The 21,933-nt window shown below is 34.3% G+C and overlaps 2 long non-coding RNA genes across 2 annotated transcripts in view; one reads left to right on the top strand and one right to left on the bottom strand.

Moving 5' to 3' along the window:
* LOC147823507 (uncharacterized) overlaps positions 1 to 21,933 on the bottom strand; it is a 93,282-nt gene that overhangs the window by 11,555 nt on the left and 59,794 nt on the right. The window contains exon 3 of the long non-coding RNA XR_015443707.1: positions 20,021 to 20,117. This is a non-coding gene — a long non-coding RNA (uncharacterized LOC147823507). The remainder of the gene's footprint in view (positions 1 to 20,020; positions 20,118 to 21,933) is intronic.
* LOC147823508 (uncharacterized) lies at positions 2,545 to 13,243 on the top strand. Its single transcript, XR_015443708.1, has 3 exons — positions 2,545 to 2,626; positions 5,658 to 5,700; positions 11,736 to 13,243. It is a non-coding gene; the product is annotated as an uncharacterized LOC147823508 (long non-coding RNA).

The raw sequence follows: 21,933 nt of genomic DNA, 5'->3' as shown, positions 1-21,933 counted from the left end.
TGGTATTTTAACATGATTGATATTTGTATTGAAGGTATGCAATCTTAACAGAGACCCAACATCATATAAAAAAGCATATTACATAAGGATTAAGAAACCTGCAGTGTCAAAGTGATTTGCTGAAGTAGACATGCAGTTGGTTAGCTTTGGAGCTATTCTTGCTGTCCAGCAATCTTTTTTAAAAAATAACTTTATTATCAAACACACACATACAAAAAATTAAAACCATTCAAAGAAGAACAATACAAGGGGAGAAAACTACAATAATATTCAAATACAGTAAAACTCAACCAAAACAAAACTGAAAAGCACTTAAACATTTTTCCATGTAACTTCAAAAACCATCTCAAACACCAACAATACACCAGAGGCTGCGATTTGTTTCAGAAAGATCCCCAAAACCAACATTGAACAAATAATGATCTGGAAAAATCACCAGTTAGTTAGCAGACTCCACATAAGCCAAACTTCTCCCTAATTTAAATATTGATACAGTCATATGACGCACGATGGAAACACAATCCGAGAAATATGTTATTAGGTGATTTCACCTGTGTGTATACTTAATTACACTTTCAGTTTCTCGTACTAGAGAAACTATTCGGTATTTACACATATGTGTCCTATTTATGTCACTTAAGAGGATGGCCTCAATATGGATCCATTTAGCTATAAATGTCTCTAGTTTCTTGTTCTTTATGGCTGAGTAGTACTCCATTTTATAAAAAAACCCCACATCTTCTTTATCCAGTTTCCATTTGATGGGCACTTGGGCTGTTTCCAAGCTTTCGCTATTATGGAACTGTGCAGCTATAAACATGGGTACACATATATCGCTGTGGTATGATTCTTTTAATTCTTTTGTGAAGATACCCAGCAGAGGGATGGCTGGGTCGAATGGGGCCTATAAGCCTAGTTCTTTGAGGTATATCCATACTGATTTCCACAGTAGTTGCACCAGTCTGCACTCCCACCAACAATGGAGAAGGGATCCTTTCTCCCCACACCCCCGCCAGTATTTGTTATTGGATGATTTCTTAATAGCAGCCATTCTTTCTGGGGTGAGGTGGAATCTCATTGTTGTTTTCATCTGCATCTCTCGAATGACCAGTGATGTTGAACATTTTTTCTTATCTTAATGCTTGTTCTTTGACTCCGCATTCCTAGCATATCTGCAAATGTCAGTCTCCGGGGACACAGAGATGAGAATTCCCTCACAGACCTCAGAGTCTATTTCTCTTTAAATCTCTTCAGAAGACTGAAGAAGTGTTTTGATGATGATGTATTCTTTAGAAAAATTCTCAAGTCATCAAGAGAATATTTCTAAAAGCAACAGTTTGCCATAATAAATTTAAATGCAAGGAAGACAGGAAAAGTTTTTCCATAGAAATATAACTATTAAATTTAGGGCCGGGGATTTAGCTCAGTGGTGCTGCCACCTGCCTCACAAGCACAGGGTCCCGAGTTCAATATATGATACCAAAAAAAAAAAAAAAAAAAAAAAAAAAAGAAATATAACTATTAAATTTAAATCTAAAATCCTTTTTAAGTCCCTCATGTTATAGCTGAAATGAGATAAGAAATAGGAAGGTTAAACCACTTTGCCAAATTCATACTCCTTTCAGTGTATTTATAAAAAGAAGTTTTGTTATTTGTTATTTAATTCATTATTAAGACTATGTACAAGAAATAATATTAAGGAAAAATATTCTTTTTATCAATATCCACATAATAGCATTCATGGTATCTTTTCTTAGAAACATAATTCTTAAAACATTACTTTCAATAGCTTAAGAGTGAAATAATTACTATTAGTGGAACAGTTACTATGAAGATATCTGATTGGCAGCTGTTTGTGTTGTGGTAGAGAATGTAAAAGACCCAGGATTCTTTTGTTCTTTTAAACTGTCTTGAAGTTGCAATGACCCTTCATTTCTTGCCTATCTCTAATGCCCCAAGCATATAACCTCTAAATCTCCATTTAAGACAATGCATAGATTTAAAGTATAGAATTTAATCATTATATATGCATGATATATATTGATATGTGTATATCCCTAAAAATCACTAAAATTAAGACAATAAACATATCTGCCATCCTCATGCTCTTTCGTGATTCCCTCACTCTTGACCTCCATATCTTTTAACCCAAAGTAACCACTATATGCTTTCTGTTTCTATTGAATATTTTACATTTTCTTGGGTTCTGTATAAATGGACTCACACAGTATGTGCTCATTTTGTTTGGCTTCATTCATCATAATTATTTGACATTCATTTGCATTGGTGAGTCTATAAATAATTTGTTTCATTTTATTGCTGAGTAATCTATTTTATATAGAGCATTGAATATACTACACTTTATTTATTCATTCAAATGTTGATGGTCATTTGGGTTATTTAAAGTTTTTGGCTACTACAAATAAAGCTTCTATGAATATTTATGTACAAATATTTAATGAATATTTGCTTTCATTTCTCTTCAGTAATACCCAACAGGGGAAATGGTTGGATCACATGACAAGTGTATGCTTAACATTTTAAGAAATTATCAAACTCTTCTCCAAAGTGTTTTTATCATTTTACATTTCTAGGGAGTTCCATTTTCTTCACATCCTTGCCAATGGTAAGATTTTAAAATGTCAATCATGCTAATAGATATATAGTTGTATCCTATTATAATAATTTTAATTTGCTTTTTCTTGATAGCTAATGAAGTTGAACATCTTTTCATGTGTCTGTTACCTGTGTGTATGTGTGTGTAGTCTGTATAATTTTTTGCCTAATATTTTATTGGGTTGTTTAGATTTGACAGTTCTTATATACCCTCTCTATATAATTTAAATAAGAGATATTGCTTCCAAATATTTCTGTGACTTTTCATTCCTGTAACGGAGTATTCAATGAGAGGATGTTTTAAGGGTTTTTTAAAATATATATATATTTATTGGTACATTTTAGGTATAAAATACATTTACATTTATCATTGGGTGTTTGTAGCAGAACATGATGCATCTTAGTTTTTATTTTTTCTCCCATTACTTGTGCACCCTTCACCCCCTCCACCCTTCCCTATCTACACAGAGTTTGATTCCTTTCTTTTTCTCTCATAATTTTTTTCTTTCCCTTCTTCCCTTACCCCTTTCCCTTCCACCATCCCCAAACCCTTGGACCTTTTCTTATTTCAAATTATCAATTACCCATTTTAATCATTTTCATCCTTATTTACATTTTCAATTTCTCACACTAGAGACACTATTTGGTATTTACACATGTGTGTCCTATTTATTTCACTTAAGAGTATGGCCTCAATATGCATCCATTTAGCTATAAATGTCTCCAGTTTCTCATTCTTTATGGGTGAGTAGTACTCCATTTTATAAAAAAAAAAAACCACATCTTCCTTATCCAGTTTCCAGTCGATGGGCATTTGAGCTGTTTCCAAGGTTTAGCTATTACAAATTGTGCCACTATAAACATAGGTACACACATATAGCTGTGGTATGATTCTTTTAATTCTTTGGGGAAGATTCCCAGTAGGGGAATAGCTGGGTCAAATGGGACCTGTAGTCCAAGTTCTTTGAGGTATCACCATACTGATTTCCACAGTGGTTGCACCAATCTACATTCCCACCAACAATGGAGAAGGGTTCCTTGCTCTCCACACCCCCACCAGCATTTGTTATTGGTTGATTTCTTGATAGCAGCCATTCTTTGTGGGGTGAGGTGGAATCTCAGTGTTGTTTTCATCTGCATCTCTAGAATGACCAGTGATGTTGAACATTTTTTCATATATTTACTTGCTGTTTTTACTTCTTTGTCTGAGAAATGTCTGTTCATTTTGGTTGCCCATTTTTGAATTGGGTCTTTGAATTTTGGAGGTCTGATTTTTTTCAGTTCTTTATATATTCTTGACAGTAGAACTTTGTCTGAGTTACAGCTGCTAAATATTTCTTCCCACTTTGTAGGTTGTCTCTTAGCTCTGTTGGTAGTTTCCCTTGCAGTGCAGAAGCTTTTTAATAAGATGAGATCTCAGTTGTTGATTCTTTGTGCTAGCTCCCGTGCTACTGAAGATTTGTTCATAAAGTCTTTTCCTATGCCAATGTCATCAAGAGTTCTACCTAACTTATCTTCCACCAAGTTTAGTGTTTCTGACTTAATGTTTAGATCTTTAATCCACTTCGATCTTAGTTTAGTGCGTGGTGATAGGTACGGGTGTAGTTTTAATTTCTGACAGGTTGAAATCCAGTTTTTCCAACACCATTTATTAAATAGGGTATCTTTCCTCCAATGAGGGTGGTTGGCTCCTTTGTCAAAGATGAGGTGACTGAGTATATCTGGAGTTGTTTCTGCATCTTCTAATCTATTCCACTGATCTTCGGATCTGTTTCTTTGCCAGTACCATGCTGTTTTTAATCACAATAGCTTTGTAGTATAGTTTCAAGTTGGGGATTGTGATGTCCCCAGCCATGTCTCTGTTGCCTAGAATTGCTTTTGCTATTCTAGGTTTCTTCTGTTTCCAAATGAATTTTTGGATTGTTTTCTCTAGTTCTCTGAAGTATATTGTTGGAATTTCAATTGGCATTGCATTGAATCTATATAGTAGTTTTGGAAGTATGGCCATTTTCACTATGTTGGTTCTTCCTACCCAGGAACAAGGGATATCTTTCCATTTTCTTATATCTTCTTCAATATCCTTCTCCAGAGTGCTGTAGTTTTCAGTGTAGAGGTCTTTTGCTTCCTTTGTTAGGTTGATTCCTAGATATTTCATTTTTTTCAATGCTATTGTAAAAGGAATTATTTCCTGAATTTCTCTCTCAATGGGTCTATTTGCATATAAAAAGGCTATTGTTTTTTGAGTGTTAACCTTGTATCCAGCTACTCTACTGAATCTGTCAATTAGGTCTAGAAGACTTTTGACAGTTTTTTGGGTCTTCTATGTAAAGTATCATATCATCAGCAAATAATGACAGTTTCACTTCTTCCTTTCCTATCTTTATTCCTTTTATTTCTTTCTCTTGTCTAATTGCTATGACTAATGTTTCCAGAACAATATTGAACAGGAGTGGTGATAGTGGGCATCCTTGTCTTATTCCTGATTTTAGTGTGAAAGTTTTCAGTTTTTGACCATTTAGTACCATGTTGGCTGTTAGTTTTTCATAGATAGCCTTAATCAGGTTGAGATAAAGACCTCCTATTCCAATTTTCTGTAGCGTTTTTATCATGAATGGGTGTTGGATTTTGTCAAATGCATTTCCTGCATCTATTGAGATGATCATGTGGTTTTTTTCCTTGACTCTGTTAATATAGTGTACTACATTTATTGATTTACGGATGTTGAATCATCCTTGCATCCATGGGATAAATGCAAGTTGGTCAGGATGTATGACCTTCTTGATGACACTCTGTATTCTGTTTGCCAGTATCTTGTTGAGGATTTTTGCATCTATGTTCATTGGGGAGATTGATCTGTAGCTCTCTTTTTGGGTTGGATCTTTCCCTGGTTTTGGAATCAAAGTAACACTTGCTTCCAGGAATGAATTTGGAAGCCTTGCTTCCCTTTCAATTTCCTTGATGAGTTTAAATAGTAGTGGCAATAGTTCTTCTTTATTATTTTTTAATTTTTTTTTAATAGTTCTTCTTTAAATGTCTTGTAGAATTCAGCAGTGAAGCCATCAGGACCTGGGCTTTTTTTTGTTGGTAAGTTTTTAATTACATTTTCAATTTCATTCATTGTACTTAGAGTGTTTAGAATTTCTATATCTTCTTCATTTAATTTTGGCAATTCATATGTATCTAGGAATCTGTCCATTTCTTCTGTGTTTTCCATTTTATTAGAGTACAGGTTCTCAAAGTAGGTATTGATGATTCTCTGGATTTATGCTGGATTTGTTATGGCTTCACCTTCTTCATTCTTAATTGCATGTATTTGAGCCTTTTCTTTCCTTTTTTTGAAAGGTTGGCTAAAGGTTTATCAATTTTATTTGTTCTTTCAAAAAACCAAGTCTTTGATTCATTAATTTTTCATATCGTTCTCTTAGTCTCCATTGCATTGATTTCTGCTTGGATCTTTATCATTTCCTTTCTTGTATGAGCTTTGGGTTTGTTGAGCTCTTCTTTTTCTAGGAGCTTGAGGTTCTGCATTAGGTTATTTAACTGAGTTCTCTCTGTTGTCCTAATATGGGCATTCACTGCTATGAATTTCCTGCGTAGAACTGCTTTCATTGTGTCCCACAGATTCCTATATGTTGTACTGGCATTTTCACTTACTTGTAGAAACTGTCTAATTTCTTCTTTAATTTCCTCTGTGACCTATTGGTTGTTCAGGAGGGTGTTGTTCCATTTCCATGTATTTGTGGGTGTTTTGCAGTTTCTGATGTTATTGATCTCCAATTGTATTGCACTATGGTCTGATAATATACAGGGAATAACTTGGATTCTTTTACATTTACTTAGATATGTCCTATGAGCTAGCATGTGATCTATTTTGGAGAATGTCTCATGTGCAGCTGAAAAGAATGTGTATTCTGATTTTGTGGGGTGGAACACTCTGTAAACATCTGTTAAGTCCATTTGTTCAATAGCTTTGTTTAGTTCTAGAATTTCATTGTTAATTTTTTCCCTAGTTAATCTGTCTATTTGTGATAGAGGGGTGTTGAGGTCCCCCACTACAATTGTATTAGTGCTTATTTGGTTTTTCATGTCCATTAATATTTCTTTTGTATAGTTGGGGGCATTTGTATTTGGTGCATACATATTTAGGATTGTCATCTCTTCCTCTTGGATTGTTCCTTTCACAAGGATGTAGTGACCATCTTTGTCTCTCTTAATTAGTTTTGGTTTGAAATCTACTTTGTCTGCAAATATGATTGCTATGCCTTCTTTTTTGTGGGTTCCTGTCATGTGGAGAACTGTTTTCCATCCTTTTACTTTCAGTCTATGGATTTCCTTTTGAGTTACATGTGTTTCTTGTATACAGCATATTGCTGGGTTTTGCTTCTTAATCCATACTGCCAGTCTATTTCTTTTGATTGGTGAATTGAGGGCATTAACATTGATAGTTATAATTGAGAGATATTGACTCATCCTTGCCATGATGTATAATTGTTGTTGGCTCTTTTCTTATTTTTCACCCTTTCCCTTTAGTGCCTTACCTTGCCTGGTGTCTTCTCTCTGTTGGCCCTCATGGAGTTGTGACCTTCGTTGTCTTTTTCTAGGATATTGCTTAAAATTGTTTGGAGTGCTGGTTTGGTGTTCATGAAATTTCTCAGGTGTTCTTTGTCATGGAAATATCTAATTTCCCCATCGATTTTCAAAGATAATTTTGCCAGATACAACAGTCTAGGTTGGAAGTTTTTTTCTTTTAGGGCTTGAAATACTTTACTCCAGGCTCTCCTTGATTTGAGGGTTTGTGTTGAGAAATCTGCCATGATTCTGATGGGCTTTCCTTTGTAGGTGATTTGTTTCTTTTCTCTAACTGCCTGTAGAATTTTGTTCTTCTGTTGTGTTTCTGGGATCTTGACTATTATATGTCCAGGTGTAGATTTTTTTTGGTCATGGCTGGATGGAGTTCTATATGCCTCACTTATCTGTACATCCAACTCTTTACCTCTGTCTGGGAAGTTATTTACTATTATTTCTCTGAACAGTTTTTTAATGTCTGTTGTGCTTTCTCCTGTTTTTTCATAGACTCCTATGAGTTTTATGTTATTCTTTGCATCATCTAGCAGCTGTTGGATTGATTTCTCATGGTCCCTTACTATCTTTAAGTCTCTGTTTTCATGGTCCTTAACTGCAAACCTGTCTTCTATATCTGATATTCTGTCTTCAGATTCTCTTAGTCTGCTCTGCATGCTTTCAATGGAGATTTTATTCTCCTGAATATCTGTTTGAATCTGTTTCATGGATTCCATTTCTTTCTTATGTTGAATGATCATGTTTTCCATTTCTTTCTTATGCTGTGCATTCATGGCTTCCAGCATGTTTCTGATCTCATCTATTTTCTTATCTGTTTCTGCTCTAGAGCTTCTAATCATGTCTTTCACTCTGGTCACCATGTCCATATTTATCTGGGAGATTATTTCTGTTTTGAAGTTTTCTAGAGCCTCATGCATCTGCTTTGTTACTTCCTGTGCTATTAGTTCAGGGTGTCCAAGTGGTTGCTTATCAGAATTTTCCACCTTATTTCCCCCAGAATTTCCTTTTTATGGCATGGAAGCCTGCATTTGTGCCTTCCTTAAGTGTCTTCTCATTTTTGTTTTTGGTACTCTCCTTGATTTAATTCCTGGGTTGATATTTCAAGATTGCTTAATGTAGGTATCTTTGTTGCTTGTGTTTAAAAACCCCTTGTGGAATGATTGCTTTTCAGAGGTGTCTTCTAGATATGGCTTGTGTTTGGGTTTTGAGACTCTAATGACTCTGAAGCTATTATATTTTTCTTATACCAGGAAGGAAAGCTAATTAGATCAATCACAATATGTTAGCCCAAATGATATAGTCAGCAATACCATAGGATCAAGCACAGCTTAGAAAATGACACTTTGTGGTAGTTATTCATCCATCATTTTTAACTATGTGAGTTAAATTAAAACCAAGGACCAACCCAACATAAATTTACAATGAATAAACTCTTCAATATAGCATCTTTCCCCTTCGGGGTGAGGAGCTAAATGGAGTTGGGGAGGGAGGGACAGGTAGAAAGAACATGTAAGATTATCAGTGAGGCCAGAAGACACAGAAAGATCACACAAACTCTAAGAAGTTGTTAAAGGCAAGAGAAAATGGCAGAATGAAAGAATAAAGATGTGAATAGAACCACCTAACAGCAACAGGGAGGCTAGATACCAAATTTACTTTCCTTTAAACCTAATGATAATCAAGAGAAGGAAAAAGAGAAGAAAAGAACAGTAAGGGAGAAATCCAACTTCAGTGCAGAAAGGAACAAATGGGGAGATGAGGGGCAATGTGGGACAGTGAGAGAATGAGAGAGAGAGAAAAAGATAAAAGAAAGAAAAATAAAACTTTGAAGAGTAGAAAAAAAGGAAAAATTAAGAATTAAAAATAAGAAAAAAAATTTTTTTTTTTTTTTTTGCAAATAGCAATAGAAATTATGGGCCTCCTTCAGGTGTTTTGTTTTGATGAAGTTAAATTTATGAATCTGCTGTTTTATTGGATTATGCTTTTGCTATCATATCTAGGACATCTTTGCCTAATCCTTGAGTTTATTTTTGTTTATAGTATGAAGCATTCATCCAAGTTAATGTTTTTGTCCTATGTATATATGATTGTCACAGTATCATCAAAGTTAATTTTTTTTGTCCTATGTATATATGATTGTCACAGCATAATTTGTTAGGATAATACTTTCCCCCCAAAAATATGATATACATTGGTCAAAAACCAGCTATTATAATATAGAAATTTAAAGGGAAATGATTATTTGTGCTTCTGGGGAAAGCTTCTAAATGAAGACTACTACTTGAAAGCTAGTATGTTTAATTATAAAAATTATATTGGAAAGTACAGAAAACACCCTGAGAATTTAAAAAAGACATAATATCATTGTCCAGAGCCACATGACTTTCTAAACACATAGTTCATCCTTTAAACTTTTTAATAAAAATAAGATCAACATTAGTTCTTTTGCCAGACAAGGTAGCACATATCTGTAATCCCATCACTGAAAAGCTTGAGAGCCACAAGTTCAAGACTAGCCTCAGCTATATTATGAATTCAAGACCAGTCTGGACTACATAGTGAAACCCTGTCAGAAAAATAGTTCTTTGGAGATCTCAGCATACAACTGAATCACTAATTATTTTTGATATCGTACAATAAAAATGTTCATGAAGTCATAATTGCTCCCACAAAATCCAGATAGATACAGAATACATTCTGCATTCCAATTAAATTTAGAAAATTATTATTAAATGCAGTTTAAAACTGGTTAATTGATAATTAAATTGGAAGTTTTATTCATATTATGTAACATAGAATAACATTAACCTATGATTGTTCCTCTTTAAACATGTCAGTACTCCTAGTTTTTCTATGCTAAAAATTTTTCTACATTTATTGCTATTTTTTTCCTATAGATTCAAGAGAAAAAACAGCATTCAAATAAAGATTTTATTCCAGTGAAGATTTTTATATTAATAAATATTTATAGTTCAAGACAAAATCATTTTATAAGAATCAAGGAACTGAAAATTTGGGGGGTATGATAGAAGTTTCCTGTCTAAAATTCTCAAATCATGTGCCCTGTACTAATCAGAATGACATTGCTGGAGTTTATCCAAGATTATACAAACTTCTGGGCTCATTAAAATGGAAACAAATAATATATTTTGAAAACTGCAAGAAGCCCATCCACAAATAACCAAATTAAGACTTTGAAGATGGAGGTTATTCCCTACAAGATTCAAATCAATTTCATGAATGATTCAATAAAACTGACAGAGTTTCTGTTATCAAAAAACCACCAAGCCAGATTGAAAAAAGATTAATTTTCTTGTATAGCAATGTGGCCCAAGAGAAAAGAGGCTGTATTTATTTGGTTGGTTATTAGGGGAAGTGCTCGCCAAATTTTATAGCTCATTCTCCCACTTTCACAGTAGAAGGAAATGAAAGTAGAGAGGGTATAAGTCAGCTCTGCTGGGTTCAATTATGAAAGGAGGTTTTAAACAACAGAGTGTAATGCTAACATGGGTTGCCAGATGAGGAAGCACTATAATTTAGCATTTTGTTATTCAAAACTGCTGTGGTGGTGTCCAGATGAGTTTCAAAATGTAACCAGATAGGGCCGGGGATTTAGCTCAGTGATTCTGTTGCCTGCCCCGCAAGAGCAAGAACCCGAGTTTGATCCCCAGTACCATAAAAAAAAAAAAAGAGTATTCAAAAGGGAACCGAATGTTTACCAAACCTGAAATAAATATGTGTACCTTAGGTCTCCAATGGAAAACTGCACTCTTAGAAATTATGCTAATAAACATTTGAGTGAGAGATTCTCAGTTGATATTGAGTACCACTTCCATCCTGTAACATTCTCCTTGTTTTTCACTATCTGAAGCCCCCAGAAAACTACATTTCCTAGACTCCTTTGCTGAAGGATTTAAGTTTAATTCTAACTTGGGGATCCTCTAAGAAAGACTTGAGTAGCAGGATTGAATTCTGTTTATTTGCCCTGTCTGACTGTAGAAATAAGGTTTGTACCATCTTCACTGCTAATCACCTGGTTCACATTGTTGGCAACTGAAAGCTGTAAAGACACTTTCCTTAATTACCACACTTTCTGATTTCCTGAAAGCAGCCCTGGCAACCTTGATCATTATGCTCCAACCCTATGAGTAAGTTTTTAAGAATCCAATTCCACCTACTAAATTCCTTCTTGCTAAAACAAGTAGAATGGACTTTATATGCCTGCTGAAGTATGAGAGACACAGTATCTAAATGATAAAATTATTGAGAATTTTTATTGTCTGCATAGAGTGTATGCATGTGAAATTTTGTGAGTAAATCGAATCTTTCATAACTTTCTTTTCTGTATTGATTGTTGGAAAGAAGTATGAACAGCAGCATAGTTCCAGCTGTTTTATAATGCAGTATTTTCATGTTGGAAAAATATATTTCATGTGAAGGCAAAATATTTTGATAAAACTTATCTGGAATAATGTGTTTATATTGATTATTTCAGACAACTATCTGACAACATTATCTTGGTGGTCTGAATTTTCCAGCAGGTTGTAAGAAACCAGAAGAAAACACAACTTAATGTACTTTAACTCCAAGCAAGATCACTTCAGAGAAATTTCTCATAACAGCAATCCAGAGGCCGGAAAAGGTCCAATGTGAAAAAATATGCTAAAAAGTGGGTGACAAATGGCCAGCTTCTGCCTCCAGTGAACATTTTCTATGAACGATAGAGAACACTGAGATTTTTTTCTTTTTTCAGGTAATTATGATCAGTGCCTTGGTTGACACTTCATTAGTTCATTAAGAAGACTCAATTTTAAAGAAATGTTTAGAACTTTTAACCCAACAAGCAAACTTTGTTGAAAGGAATTAATTTAGGAAAAATAGTATACATATTTTAGATGGCACAGCTTATTCAAAAATTTAGTAGCTATATTGAGCCTTCCAGAAGGAAAAAGTAGTTCTGAAAATTTAGATTATTTGCACCATTGAATGAAACATTAAAAGTGAGAAAAGTTGGTGCCACTTTAAAGCTATTAAAATGTTAATAACTGAAATGATTTGAAATGTAAGAACACAAAAGCAGCTCTTTTGATTTTTTGCCTAGAAATTAGGTTATGGGCTAAATTGCAAAACTTCACCTGATACATGTTAGCTCTGCTTATTCTTGCTCAAGACTGACATTTAAGATGAAAATTTTGGAATGTTTTTGAGGAACAAAAGGTCAATCAAACAACCTGTGTATGGATGCAGGCAAAAGCATGCTCTGCTCCCGAATAAGAAGACAGTATTTTAACTTGCTAATCTATTCTCAAATTAATATCTACCTTCCTTTTGATGCCACTTTAAGCAAGATTTGTTTTTCTTTGACCTTTAAAAATTATTCTAAGGTTTATGTGGAAAAATAAAGAAATTGTTTCGAAAAAGATATGATCATCACAGACTAAGTACTACCAAATATTGGAAAAACTGAGGGGATTGGGATTCTGTGATAAAAATGGCTCAAAAAACCATAAAGCATTCATGAAAAGAAAAACTGCAGCCACAAAAATGGCTGTATATACTCTACAAAAAAGTACATTGGTGATTTATTGTTAATAGAAGAAAATCTTGCAGACCAATGTGCAGACCAATGTATTCCATTTGTATAAAAACTACACATGCATTTTTATGGAACCATGCAAATTTCTGGATTAGCCTAGAAAAACTTGGCAACTCACCAAACTGCACAAGTAATCAGCCATAGTGACACAGGCCTATAATCTCAGCACTCCTGACACTGAGGCAGGACAATCGCACAAGTTCAAGGGCAGCCTGGGCTGCATAGTGAGTTCAGAGACAGCCTGCACTACAAAATGAGACTCTGTCTCAATCCTTTCACCACAAAAAAGTATCGTATCTAAAATGTAGTGGAGGCTGAATGGACATTTGTCTGCTATTTTGTTTATTTGTCTATTCATGTATGACCTTTGTCTATTCATGACAATCATGTGGGTAACTTTCAACTTGCTTTTATTATCAGTATTATTTAAATTAAAATAAAAAATGTCATATACTACTTCTTTGTTTACATAAATATGCAGGAATGAAGCTTTCATATGTACATGTCACAGGACTGCTGTCTTTCCACAATCTATTCTTTTAATAGAAAAGGCCTTTCTTGTACTGTGAATTTTAGTTTTTTGTGGGCAACTAAAGGAGCAGAAGTCAGAGAAACCTGAGTCACTTTGCATGATAGAGTAAATTTGTGTACATGACACAGTTTGGAATTGGTCAGTAGTGTGATGTCATCTCTGCCACCCTTACAAAATACTGAATCATATCTGTGTTGCTCACTTAGTATGAGCAATACTTCTGGCACGACTGAGTCAGTCACTTGCAGTTCAAAGCCAGATATGACAGTGCAGCTCAGAGGCAGAATGGACTACTTAAAATAAGAGCCTAGGAATTTTCATAAATCTGCAAGATAGTTCATGGCTTTCCCAAGTGTGACATTTGGACTGCATACCAAGGAGAACTCTCAAGTAGATTTAGTTATTTTATCTTGAGGCAGTGCAGCAAAGACTGCCTGAGTCCTAAGTGTGTCACTGTTATAACCAGTTACTCGGACGCTGAACGATGACTCAAAAGAAGGTCCCAGAAAACTTTCTAGAGGGATGATAGAATCCCAATTTACATGATATTCAGGGGGGACCATGAGAAACTCGGGGCTAGGGAGGCAGAGTATGTGAAGTGAGAGATCATCCAAAATAAAGGACTGCTCTCTCAAGAAACCACAAGCATATGCAGCAATATTTAGGATCCAGTGGTTTAGAATATATACTCTTTGCTTTTAAAACTGATTTTGCTTTATATGTTTTATGTCTGTAGTCAATAAGATCTATTTGTCTATTCAACAGTATTTATTGAATGTCAACTTTGTGCCAAGGACTCTTCTGGGGTTCAAGGAGAGAATGAAAAAGTCTTGGCCCTCTGAGGCTTTTCATTCTAGTTGGAGCAATCCGGAGTAAATAATAATGCCATATAGCAGCAAGGCTGTTGTGACCCTAAGGTGTCAGAGTGACAGGGCTGTTAATTGATATAAAGACATTAAGTTTCTTTGAGAGTGTAACATTTAGGTAGATTGAAAGAAATGAAGAAATGAGGCCTGTGACTCTTTGAGGGAAGAGCCCTATGACCAGAGGGAACATGGAAGACAAGAAATGACATACATGGAAACTATCATGGCCTGGTGGAAGAGCGTCTGGGTGTTCTGGGGGTAACGGTTAGGTCAATGTGTGATGAGTGCTTACTGTGATGAAATCATTTTCAGGAAAGAACCTGTGCAAAGCTGGTGCTGCTGTGGGCTGGAGCTAAAGGAGAAACACTCTGGGAGGGCTGGTCCCTGTCAGGAAGAGAGTGGATAAAACTGTATTTTAGCTCATGCTGAGATACCTCTGCCCTGGACCCTGGTTTACCAATACATATTAGCTCATGACTGAAATGGACATCCAGGAACAGCCAAGCATTCACCATGTGGATTCATTAAAATCAAAACCACATCCATCTCAAGAGTAGCAAAGCATAAAGAACATTCTCCCTGTGACCAGCGTTGAGATGAGGCAAGAAGCTGTTTGCTGCTATTTCTCTCTCTCTCTGTCTTTCTGAACATGTCTCATTTTTAATTCCACCACATGCAATAAATAGGCTTTACCCTTTTCTACTCACTTGAGTCAATCAGTGTTTGATTCTTTTGAACAAAATGGAATAGCTAATATAAATTGAAGAAAGTTACCCAGAGATGAAGTTAGTCCTAACCTCCTCGCTACAACAAACACCTTTTTCATAGGCTCTTATGCCTGAGGTGTACAAAGCACTTGCTACTACACTCAAATGGTGATAATTACTGTGTGGTAATACAGCCTGAGATTAGGTTAGTTAGTGGGGAGTGACAGATCAGTACCACTCAGAGAAGTATCTGTCAGTCATAGGAACATGGCTGGACTTTTGCCTACACATCAATCTGGGAAAGGGGAATGCACTTGGGTTACCTTAGGACAACAGTACCCTCCCCTACCACTTCTTTCCTCCCAGCCTTGGGATAAATAATCTCTGAAGCATAGGAATAAATGCAAGTGAATTTATGAACCCAGAGTGTTGCTCCAAGGAGGAAGGGTGGAAAGGGTACTAGACTGGCAATTAGCATTGTCTTTCATCATTCTTAGCTTTCCCACTTCGCCTGCCACTTCCTAGCAAATTCCATACCATATGGTTCTGAATTTAATATGTGACGAAAGAAGTGAGCATTAAGATTCCATATGGAAATGTTTTCTCTTCTGCATCCCCCCATGCTCTTTTTTTGCTTTCAGACTTTCATATATGCTGCTGCTTTTGGTTGTCATTTATTTGTATTTCTTCTCCTCCTATTCAGTCTTCAGGATTTAGCTGAAGTGTCTTTTCATTCATATATTCATAAAATCTGTCTCTAAAAAGTATCTCCTACTATATGTCAAACATTGAAATGTAGAAAAAACTTCTGATACAAAAAATAGAAACATAAACCATCAATTAAAACACACTCTGGTAAGTGCTAATATGCAGGCAGGTATGCATCTGAGTCTTCCAAATGTCCAACTCCCCTTGGGACTGGAGGATAGGCTTGTTGGAGGAGCAATGCTTATCAAGAAGAATGACAAGAACTCACAAAGGCAGGAGGGAAGAAGTGTCATTCCAGCAAATTCACATTTCCTTTTGACTGTAGCTCATTTCCAAGCTGCCATTAGAGATCCCAGAGTCTCCAGTGAGGCAGGAAGACCTGACCCTGAGTGTTTCCAGCAGGCCTACATCTGAAGCAATGTGCCTCTGTCTGCTACCTCATGCCTATAATTACTTAGAAGACTGTCCAGTGTGCAGATTTTGGAGAGTGCTGGTAGCAGAACTCTCACAATAGAATTGTTTTAAATACTCTTTCCTCTGGCATATGGGAAAATAAAAATTAAACAATATTCAATTGACATAGTTTTTAGGACATTGGTTTTTTTCCTTACTTTGTGCTTAGTAGTTTGCTTTTTTCACTTGCAGTGTATTATTTTATTTTTATATTTTGATAGCTGTTTTTATAAGTGTCATCTATTATGAGGTACGTTCCTTCATTTTTATAATTATGAAGGGTCTTAAATTAGAAATAATAAATATTAAATTACACAAAATTAGCTTTAGGTTTACATTAACATGAGACATTTAAAATAAGATTTTAAAAATGAGTTCGATCCCCGGTACCAAAAAAAAAATATATATATATATATGAATGCCAAGTATGGAAATTTAATTACATAGCATTATCTTATATTAGCCAGAAATAATTCATTATGAATTATTGAAATTTTAATGATTTCAATGGTGACTATAGATAAATGAGGGAAAACATGGTAGCTTGTATGAATTATTTCCTCACTCATCCTTGAAAAAAGACAAAAGTAGTATTTTCAAATGAAACTCAAAAATGGGAAACTTTTTTCTTTCACAAATAGATGTATCATTAGTCTTAATTTAAACTCTAAGCTATTAAATGGAATCTAAATGTCCAAATCCTCTCATGAAAAGTGAATAGTATAACACCTTCTTTGCATAAAAATTGTTTTTTATAAATTGACAAATTGGAAGACAAATGGTATTGCATGCTGAAATCATCACACACAAATATTGAAGAGTATAAGCCTTTTATTATTTTTAATTCTCTGAGACTGATGATTAAGTGTTAAAAATCACTTTGGAAAAAGTTCATCCAGAATGACATATTTTACCTTCTAATGTTTCTATAGGTGTTCTTAATATTTTGTTAGCTCTTGGTCCTGCTTGTTGGATGATAATATATAGAGTTGAGTCAATTTGCCAGAATCTCATGGAATTGAACCTCTAATCTATCAATGACGATTTAAAATTTGGCGTAGATCAAAGTCTATCCTTTGCATTCATTTACAAGTTTAGACTATTCTTTGTGACAAGAGCTGACTGTGATGTAAGTAAATGTATCACTCCTCAAGTTGTGACATTGAATTCTAGTCATTTATAGACTTAGCTAAAACAGTAACTTTCTGAGATACCATGCAGAGAATTCTAATGAGGGCTATTTTTTTCAGCTGCCTCTGAGCTGACTTGTCATTTTATCATGAAACTAAACTTTATTGAAAGATATGTCCAAATATTCAAGTTGCAGAACTTTCATAGGGTTTGAAAACTTCAATAAAATAATTTGATTGAATAATGTTGGATCCAAGAGTAACTCCTACTAGCAAATAACTCTTTTCAGGAGAGTGATGGTCCAGAATGGTGGAAAATGCACTAGAATATGTTGTTATTTATACTTTAGCTGCTCCTCATCTTTATCCATCTTCTTACATAAGCCAATCAAAACTCCTGAGTATATTTTCTCATTTGTAATATAAGAATGTGGGCTATATAATTATTGGCAGCCCTTGGGCCTAAAATGTCTATGATTCATTAAAGCACACAGAGAATGAACAAAGTACCAAGAGAAAGGTACCAAAGTACCTTTCACATGTATACACTCACATTCGATGTCACATAGATACCATGAACAAAAAAGAAAACTTTAGGGCCATTTTGAATTAAATAAGTTTTGTGAAGAAGTCCAATAGTAAAACAAATATAAAGACATTTCTATATGAATAATCAAAAATAAAAACATAAATATGATGCATTGAGAACTGAGGTTTAATGATACTTCCTCTCAGGAAAGGACTTATTCATCCTAAATCTAAGGAACTAAATTATTTCTCCAAAGTAGGACAAGGAGTACTTGGTTCATTGAGGAATCATATCTAAATGCAAATGGGAAGGCTTTCCGATATGATCCATAGCAATGTCAGGGAGTGGATGGGAGGTATATGCATAGCTCTTGAACTTTAATTCAGTTCCTTTTGCACTTAGTGTTTTCTTAACAAAAAACTCTTAAATAATTTTAAATTTTGAAAAATATGAGACAAGAAATAAATAATCTTTAAAATTGTCCAATAGCTGATTGGAACTATCAGGCTTTTATGTGATAATCCTGATAAATGAAGTAAAAACAGACCTTGCCTGCTCTTCAATTCCTGAAATGCAAAAACATTCATGATTTATCATTACCTTTAGTATACATGCATATTTTTTAAATTGCAATTTTAATTGTTTCTTTTGCATACTTCTTCAGTGAAATGGTTTAAACAATTTGAATGTTTTCTGTTAAGATGAACATCAGAAATCTTTATGTTGCAAAAATCAAAACCATGTTGGAAACAGAAAATAGTACTGTAACTTAGAGTATCTTTGCAGTGTGAATACAGATCACATTAAAGTTGTTAATTGAAATTTTTAATAGATTAGCCCAAGGACATTTTCATAGGGGAATTTTGGGGTTTTTTTCCTCTGATGTCAACACATATTCTGTATCAAAAATGCCTACAAGAATAAAATGTTTTTCATCTTTTTTGGTTCATTAGCAAATATTTGTAACAATTTTAATCCTGTACATGGATAGCCAGAAAAAATTAAAATGCAATGAGTATCCAACCATTGTACAGCAAGTTTCCATCTTAGAAAGTCAGTCAAGCAGCCATTTCATTTATAATGACATGATGGTCAGAAGTCAAGTTGCTGATGATCCTATTATCACATGCTGTGAGTTTGGAATTGGAGTGCCATTTCTAAAACTCTCCAGGGAAGTTGTATGCAAAATAATTTCTGTTTAGGATGCGAAAGGAAATTTTGCTCTTTGTATTTAACATAAGAAAGGAAAATAATTTATTTGTGTTTTAAAAAGGGAAATTATAGCAATCATTGTTTAAGATGCCATTTGAAATGTCTACGTTCATATATATATATCATACAGACTCTTTGTATAGTTATTAATATAATATGATATTACATTATATCATATCATTATGAAAAGTTTTTTCATCCTTGTTTATGCATTCTACTTAGCATTCTCATCACTATTAGTGAAAAATTTCATTTTACCAAAAAATGATATTTGAGATAACGTGTAAGAACATGTTTGGTAAAAGATTTAATGCATGTAATACTTCTTGTCTTGGTGACAAAATTACCCAAATTTTCACTCTTGTCTTCTTTTAGTAAATTATGACATGGGCTGCTGTTGGTGGCAAGCACTTGATTGGAATATCCTGAAACAGCTTTTTAAATTATCAATAAAGTGAGAAATTAGGTAGGCTGACAGTGAGAATAAGAAAGTATAATAGAAATGGGAGAACAAGGAAATAATAAGGCTGATTCAGAGACAGGAGTAGAATAAAATAATAGATTTTTAAGAGACACCCACAGTGACTCCCCATTATCATACTGCCCTTGAATGGAAACTGCATTCAGAATTTCTGCCTTTTGAACTTTTCACATTCTCAATGTTTAGCTTGAGTCCTTCTTTTTCAGAAGTGGAAATTTCCCCAGGAGCATGATTTATTCCAACACAACTCCGTTTATTGGCAAGAATAGTTTTAAAGTTTGAGAATATCTTATTTCAGTGGAATCATAAAGTATCATGCCAGTTTGTAATCATTTCTTATTTACCAATGTTGACAGTTACTGAAAATCTAATTAAGGTGCATTTCCTATAAAAGTTGAGAAAGACATTATGAAAAAGTTTTTGCACACCTCTAGAAATGTTGACTCTTCTCATTTGCCTTGGCTTTGAGCTTATTCTGATTAGATCTTGTAAAATGGGCCATCAATAAAGTCAGAACAAGAAGGAGTCAATTGAAGTTACAGCATATAAGAAGGGAAATATCCTAACTGAACCTCTGGAACAGCAAATGAAAGGAGATTGTATAATTACCACTTATGAAGATGTTTAAGAATGTTGATATAGGGCCTGGGATTCAGCTAAGTGGCACCATGCCTGCCTCACAAGTGCAAGGTCCTGAGTTCCATCCCTGGTACCAGAAAAGAAAAAAAAAATGTTGATATCGTAATTTAAGAACATAATTTTCATTTGCATAGGATAATATAGTTTTATGAATATTTGAAATGGAAGAGATTAGACAGCTTTTTGAAATTCCTTTCAGTGTCAGTTTGGTATTGATTAAATTTTAATAATCTGAACTAGAAAAAAATCAGTTTTCCTTGCTATAATTCAAATATAACTTATTGTTTAAATTTGTCCAAAAGTCCCGAACAAGCAAACATAGAACAAGCTTCATGTGTCCCTTGTTCTAAACACTATAACTATATTGGTATTTCCTGAAATTGCCATTGCCTTGGATCTATAATTAGAATTTCTACTCTGGGCAACTTTCCAAATGCCATTCTAAATTAGGTGCAGTTCATGGGCTTTCTGAACAAATGCCAGCCAGTAAACGAAAATGAAAGCTAGGAGACTGTGTTGGCTAATTGGATTTTATACATAACTGCTAACAAATTTTCACTTTTTCCTGGAGCCAAACCTATTTGTGAGAATATTGATCGTTGTATAATCATATTTATCCAGAGAAATAAAAGTGACAATGAAAGATATACATAGATCACTTTACGTAGTCAAAATTGCAGTATTTTGAGGTTGAAAGATAGCTTAGAATAAATATCTTTTCACTGGTTAATATTCAGGCAAGTTAACATTCACATCATAAAGAAAGGAAGGAAAGAAGAAAGAAAGAAGAAAGATAAATCTACCATAACTCTTAATTTCAATGCATTATTTTCTTCCTGATGGAACTCAAAGTAGATTTTAGAGGTTTTCAGTCAGAATCTAAGGATGAGAAGGAGAGAATAAATCACTAAAGTAAACCATGTAGGAAGAGAATACTTTTTCTGGCTTGTTATGATAGGCAAATATTATGTAATAGCTTATTGCCAAACAGAGGAGACTAAACAAAAATCTGCAAACATAAAACTGTGCAGAGGAAAACAGTTGAAAACAACACCCTTTATTGGGGTGTTATGTTTTATTGCATGTATTAACAGATTTCTACTGATGGAATAAAGCTGGCCTTATATTAGAGCCATAAGCCCTTCAACTTTTGATGGTTTCTAACAGTATATTTCATCAAATGTTCTTTAAGACATTCATACAAGCTTGGCATTTACTTCTGTCCTTAAAATCTAGGGCAAGATTTCCATTTAGGTCTTATTATACAATGAAAGCTACCAATTTCATTAAAAGACAAAGTATAAAAGGGGGAATCCCATTGCCTGATTTGCTGTGAATTTAACTGTATTAGTTGTTCTTATAAATAAAAAAATGTTTATATATACATTTTGTGTCAGTTAATCTTAACTGTCAACTTGACTGACTTACCAGACTCCTGGGGAGGTGATTGGATCATGGGGGTTCCATAGTTAGCAGTGGATTGATTCCTATGTAAATAGCTTCATGTGCCATTAGGAGGTGGGGACCAGTTGAAGGAAGTGAGTCATTGGAGGTATGCCTCTGGAGGGTACTTCTCTTAGGGGTGTTCTTTTCCTGTACTCTGCTTCTCAGCAGCCCTGAAGGAAGCATCTCTGACAGATACACCATACTCTTCTACCATGATATATCTGCTTTGGAGCCAGTCGATGATGAACTGAAACTTAAGTTGTGAGCCAAATAAACCTCTCTTCCCTTTAAATCACGGGTGTGAGGTATTGACAGGAAAGCTGACTAATGCATATTTATATAAAATTATAAAAATGTAGTTTATTTTAAATTATTTTATAATAATTTTACACCAAATGTTTTAAAATAATATTTATAAGGCGGTTGCCCAACTATAG

The sequence above is a fragment of the Heterocephalus glaber genome, unplaced genomic scaffold (assembly GCF_053883595.1).
Source record: "Heterocephalus glaber isolate CG9 unplaced genomic scaffold, H.glaber_assembly_v1.0 deba00001577, whole genome shotgun sequence".
NCBI classification, from domain to species: Eukaryota; Metazoa; Chordata; class Mammalia; order Rodentia; family Bathyergidae; genus Heterocephalus; species Heterocephalus glaber.
The sequence above is the reverse complement of the archived record's forward strand: the minus strand, read 5'-3'. Positions and strand labels throughout refer to the sequence as shown.